Below are 13,393 nucleotides of genomic sequence, written 5' to 3' on the forward strand. Positions count from 1 at the left end.
AGAAAAAATAATGAAACGAATTGAATGAAGGAAACAAAGAACTCAAATGCTGGAATAAAATAAACATGTCGTTTATTTTATGTTGAGAAATGAAAGTCTTGGGTGTACACATGTTCATTAGCCGTTGACGACTACGCGCGTGGAAGGAAAAGGGAATGCAATAGAGAAACATGAAGTGGCAAGCCGGCCTGTAGAAAGAGAGAGTTAAGCTCAGTAGAGAGTCACGCACATGTCTGTGTTGATGGACCAAAACGAAAGGGGAGATAGAGTGAGAAAGTCAATCCGGGTTATGGAGAGAGAAAGCGTATAAAGTGTACGTACTGTTTGTTGGCTTTTTATCCCACATAGTAGCAAGTGGCGTGAGGAACGCATGTGTGTGCGCGCGCCTGCCGAAAGGGCACGCTGTCGGTCCGTAGACCGTCTAGCTAGGAGGCTGGTCTGAAAAGGGCTGGAAACAGCTTGTCTCTTGCTTTTATAGGTGTTTCCGGTGTGTCTTCTGCGCATCTGTGGATTTACTTTGAAAGGGGAAGTGACGTCGTCCATCTGTGCGTGTTAGCGTGTGTGTGTATACACCTGAATGTGAGTGTATGTACGCGAACGTGAATATATGTACGTGTGTGGACATGGGCACGTATGTTTGTGTGCGCGTATGTATATGGCAAGTGATATAGCTTGAAATGTGAACGCGTGTTTTCGTGTGAGACTAGAAAAGTCTCGCGCAGGTGTCAAAAATTCCCAAAAGATTCTGACACACCTAATGCAGAAATCGTTTGTTAATAAGGGGGTGGGGGTGTCTAATCTTGAATTATATAATAAAAAATAAACACAACCTGGTATTAAAGGTTTTTTTTTTTTTCGGGAAGTGGAATTGAGAAGTCAACGCGGCAGTCGCAGCACTTCTGCATGACAGTGCCATGAGACGAATATGTGTATTTTTATTTTAGTTTAAAGAACGGCCGATAGAGGGCATGTGTCAGTCGAACAAGGGTTGATAAATCGTATCACTCATTGAAAAAAAATATGTATATTATTAAAAGTTTCTATAAATTTTTATGAATAAATAAATACTGATAGATGTGTAGTTTAGCAGCGTAAATTATTTGACAAACAAAATTTTTTTATATAGAACACATTATTAGACCAAAAGCCTGAAATAAAACCAGAAAAAATTCATTTTTATTATTTTTCCATTATTTTGTATTAGACTAAATGCACCAAAATTTATCCTTTCTGAGGTTTGACAGATTGGCCTTTTTAAGGCCAAATTTGGCCTTTTTTTTACGCTCTTTCAATAAATATGGCGGCCAAAAACAGTTCAAGAGTGTATAAAAGGCCAAAATTGGCCTTAAAAAGGCCAATCTGTCAAACCTTAGAAAGGCCAAATTTTAAAAACAATATGGCGGCCTCGATTGTCATATATTTAGTCTAATAAAAAAAATAATGAAAAAATAATAAAATGAATTTTTTGGGTTTTTTATTTCAGCTTTTGGGTCTATTAATGTGTTTCATATAAAAATAAATAGTTTTTATAATTGTTTGTCTGTCAAATAATTTGCGCTGCTAAACTACACATTTGGCCAAAACTTCTACATTAAAATTATAATATTTTGCTCTAGTGACAAACCAACAATTATATTTGGATATATGTTTATACAATCTTACTGTGAAAAAAAAAAAAAAATTCTTAAACCTCTATAAAAGTTTCATATTTTTTTAATTATATTTTGCTACATTTTGCTCAAATTATATTTTGATATATTTTTATACAATCTTATTACGAAAAAAAAAAAAAAAATTAACAGAATTTCCACGAATTATTAAAAGCATAAGACAACAATGCACTTTTTAAGAAATGTTTAATTTTCAAAGTTGTTTTATTTTGTATATATAAATTTATATTTTGTTACGTGATTCATTAGCAGTGTCAGAAATCGCCATTAAAAATGCGTGATAAAAACTTGAATAATTAGACTTACTATCTTTGGAAGCTTATAACTGCTTGAAAATGTAATTTAAACCCTAATTTTTTTTTTTTCATTAAAAGGAGCAAAGACTAGATTATTTTATTTATTGATCTTTTATCTTCAATTTGTGATATATAAATCTGAAGTGAGAAAATTAATTATTTTCATTTTAATAGACATTTTAAAAGGGCGGCGGAGGTGAATTAAAAAAAAAAAAAAAACGTTTGTCTAGAATATTATGTTCGGTTTATTGAAAAGAGCATGAAATTTCACATTAAACCTGAAAATGTTGTAAAAATAAAACCAATAGAAAAATTTTCATAGATTTTTAAATTGAAAAAAATTTAACTCGTAAAATTCAATTCATTTTATTACGTAGAAAAAATGGCTGATTGAGCGCGCGCAGACACTTTGTAAACACTGTTTTTTTTTGTTTTTTTTTTAATAAAAAATAATATTTCTATTATTTTTCAAAAAACTTTAATAGTTTATTTTGGAAGTATATTCCATAAAAAAATTAAACAAACCACTTTAAAAATAGAAATTACGAGTTTTGTATATGTTATTCGCAGTTGGTTATCCTTTAAGGAGATGGTCCCGACGTCCACCTCGTTCTGGGTTTGGGGAGAGGCCGTCTGACGTAGGCGGTGTCGAGGCAGAAAATTACCCTAACCCTAAAATATGCGATATGTCACAGACAGATGCTTTTACAAATATTGTGAAACAAATCACAGAATTTTACAGGGTTAACTAACCACGTGGGACTATTCTAATCATGTGGACTGCTTTTTTGTTTTTAAATTCTAATTATTTTAACTATTTATTTTGTAAAATTCTAATTATTTGAACTGTTGAATTATCAAAAATTTGAACTGTTTATTTTGTAAAATTCTAATTATTTGAACTGTTTATTTTTTAAAATTCTAATTATTTGAACTGTTTAAAATAAAATAAATAAAAATTCTAATTATTGGAACGGGGTTTTTTCTCCTTAAGTTAACAACTGGGCACTTTATTGAAGGGGTAATTTTCTGCCTCTACACCGCCTACGTCAGACGGACTCTCCCTGAGCTCAGAACGAGACGGGCGTTGTGGGACCATCTCCGGTATTATTATACAAACACCGTGACAGCGAATTAGTAAAATCTTTTACGTAGTATTCTGTTACGTTTCGGTGTGCTGAACCCGAATCTGAAAACTGGGTTAGGGTTAGGGTTAGGGTACATTTTTTTCTACTAATTCGCTGTCACGGTATTTGTATAAATTTACCCCATCTCCGTAAAGATTATCCTCGCAGTTTTGTGTTAAGGATGTCAAAATTCCCTCCCCCCCCCCCAAAAAAAAAAAAAAAATTCTGACACACCTAGTGGTTCCTCTTAAGACAATAATATACTGGCAAGACTGGAGTTTAGGTGGAAAAATAATCTCGAACCCTTTATCACATAAAAGGAACTAATTTCCCTAATCACCGGTGCGGTACGTTACTATGTCAATAATATAGGTATTTCAGAAGTTGTTTTTGAAAACAACTTAAAGAAGCCCAACTTTTGACTTATTTATTTTAAAACGTTTCACGATCTTTTTTTCACGAATCTTTCTTCTCTCATTTTTTACTTCTTTATTTTTAAACAACATTTTTTACTTTTAAACAGAACGTTCCACGATATCTTAAGCACCTTTTTTTTTTTAGCACGGTAACAAAAATACATAAGTACCGAAGGTTTTATAATTAATAAATTTAAATTTGAAATAGAGAAATAATAAATTGCAAGAGATTACGCGTGGGGAGAGGAGAATGTTTTGTACATATTCTATACTTCAACCTTACAATTGAATAAAAACATATAAAACTTTAATTAAACTTGGAAATACGATTTAAAAAATAGCGCGGATCACTCTCTGCACTAGTACCTTCATTAAAAAAGGTATTCATTGTGTAAAAAAAAAAAAAAAGACGGAACATATAAGACATTTAAATATGAATAGAACTTTTCATAATTGTAACCTACGAAAACCTTTTTTTACTTTAATTAAAAGCAATATAAAAAGAAGTTTTGGCAGGATTGCAGTTTACAGGGAAATCAAGGGACGCAACTCCTGCCAAACTAAAAAGGACGCAAACAGAATCACCGGGGGGCACCTGTTTCAATTTTTAAATTACGAATTTTAACTAAACCTACTACACGTGGAATAATATAACAAGTTTTAAGATTTCTTTTGAATAGTTCATTTCTTTCTAATTCCTTTGTTTTTTATTCGTTTTACTTCTAAATTATTTTCTTCTTTAATTTTTTGTTTTTACAATCTTTTATTATACTTTTATTCTTTACGTTTTTATTTTTTTTACCAAAATGAGAACTACTATCGTTGACCACGTTATGTCTACGACTGAAGTGGAAGAGCAGACGTGGACCTATGAGCATTTGTATAATTTGCTGCCACCAAATAACGAGGTACAGTTACAAACAGCGGCCTCATTGGGACTCATACCGAATAGGAGTTTCTGCAGCTCGTGTGAGAGAGATCGAATTCTCTATAAAAACGGAGCCAAAGGGGATGGTTTTGCGTGGAAGTGTCCTGTCTGTAAGAAGGGTGGTTTGCCAAGGATGGGTTCCTTCTTACAGAGAAGTCATCTGACAATAAAGCAGATTTTAGTTATTTTGCTCAGTTGGAGCATGGAGATGCCGCAGATTAAAATTAAACAGGAAGCAAGTGTGAGTAACCATACAATCGTAGATTGGATGTCATTCATAAGAGAAGTCTGTGAACAGGACATGCTGGACCATCCCATCGTGTTAGGTGGGAGAGACGAACATTCGACACCTAAAGAAGTGGAGGTGGATGAGTCATATTTTTTCCGACGAAAGTATAATAGGGGACGTGTGAGGAAGGGCGTTTGGCTTTTTGGCGCAGTGGAAAGAGGCTCGAATTTGTGCAATTTCGCAATAGTGGAAAATAGGGATCGAGATACCCTGTTTCCAATCATAAATTCATGGTGCCTGCCAGGAACAAGAATTATTTCTGACGGTTGGGCGGCTTACCAAGGACTTGATCGACTCGCTCAAGGAATTTATGAGCACGACACTGTCGTCCACGAAGACAACTTCGTTGATCCGTTGGACCCTTCAGTGCACACACAGACTATTCAAGGACTATGGTCACACGCCAAAAAACATATACGAAAGTTCGGGAATCGACAAAATATGTTCGGCTTGCATCTGATGGAATTTTTATGGCGAAAAAGAGAGAAGGGTGAATGTTTTCCACGAATCATCAGATGCATCCGCGAACAGTATTCGTTTTAAAAATTAACTGTTTAATAAAGTTCTATGTTCTTCAAATAATTCTTTCTTAAAATAATTCATAACTGTTTTTCGTTTTAAAAATTAACTGTTTAATAAAATTCTATGTTCTTCAAATAATTCTATGTTATTAAAATAATTCTTTCTTAAAATAATTTATAACTGTTTTATAAAGTTCTATGTTCTTCCTTTGTTAAAAAAATAACTTATTCAAACAGTTCATTTAAATTAACAAGAAAAAGAAAAATTGAAACAAGTGCCCCCCGGTGATTCTGTTTGCGTCCTTTTTAGTTTGGCAGGAGTTGCGTCCCTTGATTTCCCTGTACACGGCAATCCTGCCGAAGTTTTTTTTTTTTTAAAGTTGTTTTCAAAAACAACTTCTGAAATACCAATATTGTTTATATATATTATTGACATAGTAACGTACCGGTGATTAGGGAAATTAGTTCCTTTTATGTGATAAAGGGTTCGAGATTATTTTTCCACCTAAACTCCAGTCTTGCCAATATACTGGACTGGAGTTTAGGTGGAAAAATAATCTCGAACCCTTTATCACATAAAAGGAACTAATTTCCCTAATCACCGGTACGTTACTATTTTTTTTTTTTTTTTCACAGTAAGATTGTATAAACATACAGTTGTGCCCGATATTATTCATACCCCCCCCCCTTGAAAATTGAGTTTATTAGGTGTAACTTTGTTAAAATTTATTGTTTACGTCCATATTGATACATATTCTTAATAAACCTCTTCTGATCATTTTCGTCATTTTAAAATCTCGGGATACTTGTAATAAAAGAAATATACAGCTATTTATAAAATCTGCAATGTTCAAAAATAATCATACCCCCTTATTTTTTCAGTATTAATCGAGTTTCTGACTTTGTTTCCTGTTTGATTCTTATTTTGAATGCTTTTATACAACCTTTGATTAATTTCATTTCGTTTTTTGCATTTTTCAGAAATTAAAATGATATCAACTGAAAACCAATAAAAGAATAAAAATTATTAGAATGGGGAAGAAAAAAGAGCTTAGTAATGATCTTAGGGCTAAAATTGCGAATTCACATAAGGATGGTTTAGGTTACAAGTCAATTTCCAAGAAATTTGAGGTCCCTACAGCATCAGTACAGAGCATCATCAAAAAATTCCAGAGCCACCACAAAACAAACAACTTGATTGGTAGAGGAAGTAAAAGGAAACTGTCTGCTAGAGCCACCAGGAATATTGTAAGAAGTGTTAATGCAAATCCAACCACCACTACTAAGGACATTTTAGAAAATCTGGAGTCTTCTGGCATAAAAATATCAAGGCAAACATTGCAAAGGACTCTGCATGAAAATGGTCTGAAAGGAAGAAGACCAAGAAGGACTCCATTGCACACCGGAAAACACCTTGCAGCACGTCTAAAGTTTACTAGGAACCATGTGAATTCTCCAGAGTCCGTTTTCTCAAGTATTTTGTGGACTCACGAAACAAAAATTGAATTGTTTGGCCATATGGATGCTTCTTACGTTTGGAGGAAGAAAGGAGACGCTTACAACCCAAAGAACACCATACCCACGGTGAAACATGGTGGTAGTAGCCTAATGTTTTGGGGCTCCTTTTCGGCTAGTGGTCCAGGTAGTTTGGTCAAGATAGATGAAACCATGAAGAAGGAGCAATATTTGGAGATACTCCAGAAAAACATTAGACAGGATGCGGAGAAGCTCCATTTAGGACCAAACTGGGTCCTTCAACAGGATAATGATCCAAAACATACTGCCAAAATAGTCAAGAAATGGTTTGAGGATAATCAAATTAATGTTTTGGAATGGCCTAGCCAGAGTCCCGACCTGAACCCTATCGAAAACCTCTGGCACATATTGAAAACTGAGGTTAAAAAGCGGAAACCTAGAAATTTGAGGGATTTGGAGAACTACTGCATTGAAGAATGGTCAAAAATCAGTGTTGATGCTTGTAAAAACCTTGTTGATAAATATCCAAAACGGTTACAGGCAGTTATTAAGAATAAAGGGCATGCTATTGACTATTAGTAAGAGGGGTATGAATAATTTTGAACTAGTGCCATTATTGTTTTTCTTTGTATAATGTTTCAAACTTGCATAATTTATTTATTTGTTGAGTTTAAATTAAATGCTTATGCTTGATTTATTGTTTGAAATCCCTTTAATATTGTCTACCTTCTGGTTTGAGCAATAATCTTATAGAAATCTCAAAGATCCCAGGGGTATGAATAATATCGGGCACAAGTGTATATCCAAATATAATTCGTAATATTCGTGATTTGCCGGTGTAAAATAATGATGTGACCCTTCTGGAGTTGTCGAACTTCGCCGGGATTTAACTGCAAGAGACTGCCTGGATTATTTTGCTATGTTCTTTTTTAATGGATTTCCCCCCCCCCTTTTTTTTTGGTCGGAGATTATAGGGAACTCGGGTTTGTATTACTTTACACATAGATTCGAAAAAGTTGTCAAAAAACAAATATATAACAAATAAATGTTATCAAAGGCAAGATAAGTTACTTTTCTGTCAAACTGGATATATTTTTCGTGTTTTTATTCAATGTAACATATTTATTCAGCTCGAAAAACATACAGTGTTTACCGATGTATTCGAAAATTCAAGATGGCGTCTCACACCCTCTTTAACACCGTAAGTATGGAAAAAGGTGTTATAAATAAAAAAACTATACAAAATACTATTAAAGGGTCTCATGTTGGTGTAGTGTTTCTGATGGGATACTGAGTTGGTACTTCTGACATGTGGAACAGTCTCTAATTAGTTCCTTTATGTCCTTGTTGATACTGACCCAGAACTGTTCGGACCAATAAGCGTGTTTTCTCTATCCCTTGATAGGATGAATGTAGTTGCTGTGGGATGTCCGGTTGAAGTGAGAGGGGTATAATGATTTTGTTGCCTTTAAGGAGTATCCCATCCTGGAGCCCAATTTCGTCCCTATAGTTTCAGAAAGTTTGTACATGAGAGTGGCAGTTTGGATCGATTTGCTGGCCATCCAAACATAACTGTGTTGGTGAGTTCTTTTAGTATTGGATCTTTGGATGTTTCCGCCTTGATATCTAGTAAGCGAGTTTGGGATGCGTTCAGGTGTGCATTAAGTAGATATATGTTGATGTCTACATCCCTGATTGGTTCCCCTGGGATTGGTGACACCCTGGACATGTAGTCGGCTATTGGAATGGATTTTTCTGGATTGTATTTAACTGTGAAATCATAGCCTTGGATTTTGAGTAACATTCTTGCTAACCTTGGTGATGCATTAACAAGATTCTTTAGAGCTATTGATTCTAGTGGTTTGTAAACTGTTATTATTGTCACTGCTTGACCCCATACATAGTGATGGAATTTTTCCAATCCAAAAACTACTGCTAGCATTTCGCATCCTATGTTAGAGTATCTTGTCTCAGGTCCTGACAGGGTTTTGCTTACTAGAGTGACCAGCATTCCATTTTGGATAAGGGCTGCACTGCACCCAGTCCAACTGATGATGCATCTACCTGTATAGTGATCGACGCTTTTGGCTCAAAATATTTTAGCAAAATTGCTTTTCCAGCTTCATCTTTTACACTGTAAAATACCATCTGTTCCTGTTCCATCCAGATAAATTGTGTTTTTGTTAACAGAAGATCTCGGAGCAGCTTGGTCAGCATTGCCAGTTGTTGCGAAAATTTGTTCAAGTAATTTGCTAGCCCAAGAAAGCTTGCTAATTGTTTTTCATCTTTTGGTGGTTTCATCTGGACGATCGCCTCTGTCTTCTTTGGGTCTGGTTTTACTCTATCTCTTGATATTACGTGGCCAAAAAAAAGAGATTTCTTGTGTGCGAACCACTAGTTTGTCTGGGTTGAACATGCAGTCCTTAGATGAAGCTCTTTCTAGGAGTTCGTTGAGTGCTCTGTCATGATCGCTGCCACTCTCCTCAAATCCAACAATAGCGGTGTCGTCCGATATTGAGAAGACATTCTTAATGTCTCCAAAGGTCTGAAACATGGCTCGCTGAAATTCATCTTGCACACTCTAGACTCCCATTGGGAAGTGCTTAAACATATAGCGTCCTTGAGGAGTGATGAATGTCGTAAGTTCTCTTGATTTTTTTTGTCCAGCTTCATGTTCCAGTAGCCTGATTTCACGTCAACTATTGAGAACCATTTTGCTCCATGAAGTCTGGAGATGATTTCCTCAAACGTTGGTGTAACAAAGTGTGGCCACAGCACTGTCTTGTTTAAGTCCTTAGAGTCGAGGCATAGCCTGATAGATTCGTTGGCTTTTGTGACGCATACGAAAGAATGGACCCAGGCTGTCGGTTTTATTATGGGAGTTATTATATCTTGGGCTACAAGGGAGTCTAGCTCTGCTTTGAATTTCTCTTTGAAGGTTATTGGTACCCGACAGGGTGGGTGTATTACTGGGGGTACTGACAGGTCAATCTTAATGCTGTGTTTCCCTAGTAAGCAGCCCATGCCTTTGAATACATTAGGAAATTCCTTCTGATTTTGATTGCACTACTACAGATGAAGTGGTGTGGTCTTGTTTAGATATATTGGCCCCTATTGTAAAATTAAGGGTCACTAGTCCAAGTTTCCTAGAGGTCTGGAGACCAAATAGTGCAGGTCTATCACTTTTTACTACATGGAAGTTGGCACTTGTAAACTTGTTGCCATCTCTGACTCCTAGGTGACATACACCCACTTGGTCGATTTGAACACCACTAAAGGTGAATAGTCGGACAGGAGTGTCTTGAAGGTGTACATGCTTGAGTTCTTTGAAACATTTCCAAAGGATAAGGTTGCTCATAGCACCTGTGTCCACCATCGCATTTTTTTTTATTTGGGATCTTTTGTTCCCTATTCTTAATTCCGCAATGCCTCTCTCGCATCTGCTGGAGTATGCGATTTTGCTGTTTTGAGTCCTGATATCGTATGGAAGTATGCCTCTTTTGGCGGGTAGTCGTCTTTTTCATCGCTGTGTGCTGTTATGTTACGAGCGTTTCTATATCTTGGGGGTTTTGCTGATCTTGGAGGTCTATCTTCCTTATAAATGGAGTCTTTTGTGTCTCTGGTGCGGCAAACAACTGCAAAGTGCCCTGTCATCCGGCACTTCCCACAGTTTTTTCCTTTTGCTGTGCATTCACCTCTGTAATGGCCTTTTCCGCAGAAGTAACATTTGTTATAATATTCCTTCCCCGCCTTTATTGCATGCGCATCTTCTGTTCTTTCCTCAGGGATCTGCGGTGCACTATGTATGTTTTGTATTGCTTCCACCTGCTTCAGTGTTGCCTCTTCTGTCTCTGCAGCATGTAGTGATTCTGCGATGCTGAGATTCTTTCCTTCTTTGAGTAATGCCTTTTGTGTGGACTTCATGTTCAGTCCAAAAATAAAAAGGTCGACCAGAAGGGTTTTCTCGACGGAGAGATCGTACTTGCACTGTTTCATTATTTGCCTTAATCTCTTTAAAAAATCCGTGGGCTGGTTCAGAAGATTGCTGCACTGTAGGAGCTGGTGTCTCGCGACACGAAATTTTGACCTCGGCTCTATATATGCGCGAAATTTCTTGCTCTAGTTTTTTACGTTGTATGCTTCACCTGCCTCGAATTCAAATGTGTCACTCAAATCTTGGCCTTTACACTATTGCTCTTTAAAACCAAATAATGTACGCCAATAAGGCAATTTGTGAATGAATAAGAAAAAAAATTAAAGAAAAAAAATTTTTTTTTCTAAACCAAAAATAAGAAAAAAAAAAGAAAAACTATTGCTCTTTAAAAACAAATATCGTACGCCAATAAGGCAATTTGAGAATCAATAATAAAAAAATTTGAAAAAAAAAAAGAATTTTTTTCTTATTTCTTCTACGTGTGCTAATTCACCTTATCAACAATGGCCTGTCAAATACCTTCCCCGTCTATGGATTGGCAGAGTACTAATTTACCAAAAGATTTCGACAGATTTGTTTGGCCGGTTATGCTGCATTTAAACTGACCTCTCAATGATGTAAGTGGGGACATAAAAGTGAATTATCTGTTGCTATGGTCGAGGATAGAAAGCCAAATCCAGTACCGGTCTAACTTTATTCCTTGTGGGTTGAACAACCGCCAGTAATGGTAGCACTTCTTTTTCTTCCCCTGTCCACGGTTTCAGAATTCCCTCCTCTATCCACCTCTCCACTTCTTCCTCGAATCCTTTTCTTATTTCTCCTCGCAGTGTTTTCTCGTAGCAGCTTACTTTGTTTCGTAGTTCCTGAGGCCCGGAGATCCATTTCCATTCCACCATCCACCTCTCACCATCGAACCTTGCCAGGAAATCCTCGTCCTCGATACAGCAAGCCTCTGGTTTTTGTGTTCTGATATTTCTATCACCTTCCACTCCTGCCATTCCTACTGCGCTGAGGCGTCCAAAAGTTACTTGGCTCCCTCTCAACGTAGCGCCCCCCCCCCAGTTGGTTGATCGCACTTACACCTAAAACCACATCAACATCACCAACCAGACAATCTAACACCAGGGCCTGTAGTCCAATAGGCACACCTTGCACCAGTACTTCTGCTGTTGTCTCTCCCAAGCATTTCACCTCCCTGCCATCCACGGTCTTAATACTCCTGGTTCCGCTCCATGATCTAGTGACATTCTTCGTTACCAACGTCGTGGTGCAGCCTGAGTCAACAAGGGCCATGGCTCTCTTCCCATTGACCACTACCGGTAACTGAGGCAACGCTTTGTTGTGCGCCATTTCCACATAGAAGGGGGAACCACTGGTGCAATGGCTCCCCCTTCACTCGTATCCCTGGTCCCGTGCAGCAATGCAATAGCGGCTAATGTGCCCCACTCGTCCACATCGGTAGCAGATGAACCCCGGTCTCGGCTCTTTGCAGTCCTTGAGCAAGTGAGGACCCTGGCACCGGAAGCTCTTGATGGCAAGCCTCCCCTCCTGTCACCTCGCTGCCTGTCTCTCGTCATTCAAGTGGGGCCTCATGCACTTATTTCCACTCACAGCTGCAGCCACGATTTGGCCCTTGACATTCTTGACTAGGACTCTAGCATGGACCAATAGATCGTCCACTTCCATCATATTGATCTCAGTGATTCTCTGCATGTTTGCGGATATTTCTTCTGGGAAGCCATTCACTAGGTATAGCTTTACCGTCATCTCCAGACTCCTCCCCACGTAATCAGCCAATCCTACCAGTCTTTTAATCTCTGCAGCAAAGACGTCAACAGACTCGCCTGTCCACCTCAACCTTGCAAGCTTGCCGAGTGCTTCAAATGGACTCTCGGCGAAAACCAATTTCAGTCTTTGCTCCATTGAGGCAAGGTCTCCCTTATCTTCATCACGCATCTGCTGGTAAATAGTGAGGGCTTCCCCCCTCTAAGTAGAGCGGCAGCAGGGTGACCACGTCTTCGATTTTTTGCAACCTTGCCACCATCTTTAATTTTTCCAGTCATTTAATTAGATCACCCTCCCCAGTGAAGACTCTCAACATCTGAGTTGAGAGTCTCCAGTCAGCCATGTTAACCTGCTTGACTCGCCGAAATAGCTTCTAGGGTTATAATCAGGATTCGGTTCTGGGGGTCGGGAAGGAGTGAGTCACTCTCTCGACAACAGCACGTTTCTGCCCTCTTCTTTTCTAATCGACCACATCTGGCCTCTCGCCACCAATGTCACACCGCACAATCCGAACGTCAGCAATACAAAATTCTTTTCAAGAGAAGATGTTCACGACTCTTTTCTCTCTGCTGCCCCAGGGAATTTTTCCCTGCTTTTATATCCTCCTCTCTAGAAAAAAAAAGGAAGAGGCAGGAAAAAAATAATAGCTTCTCCCATCATGCTCTGCCTTCCCAAGATGCCCTTCGCGTATACAAATACGCTGACCATCCTTTCGTTCTTCTTTCCCAAAGAGCGATGCAGATACGCCCGGTACGTTTCTTTTTTTTTTTTTTCTTCTTTTCTAACCATATACCCCACAGAGAAGGCAAAGCCTGAGAGGGTGGACCTCCTAGAACTGTACAGAATGGGCATTGCCATTACACCGCAATCATCAGGGACCAGGTAGGTCATTACAGGAATGGTACTGTTGATTTCGGGGTGGAAACGAGGATAACACCTGGCATTGAATTG

Source organism: Euprymna scolopes, chromosome 18 (genome assembly GCF_053919585.1).
Source record: "Euprymna scolopes isolate OS-2025 chromosome 18, ASM5391958v1, whole genome shotgun sequence".
Lineage (NCBI taxonomy): Eukaryota > Metazoa > Mollusca > Cephalopoda > Sepiida > Sepiolidae > Euprymna > Euprymna scolopes.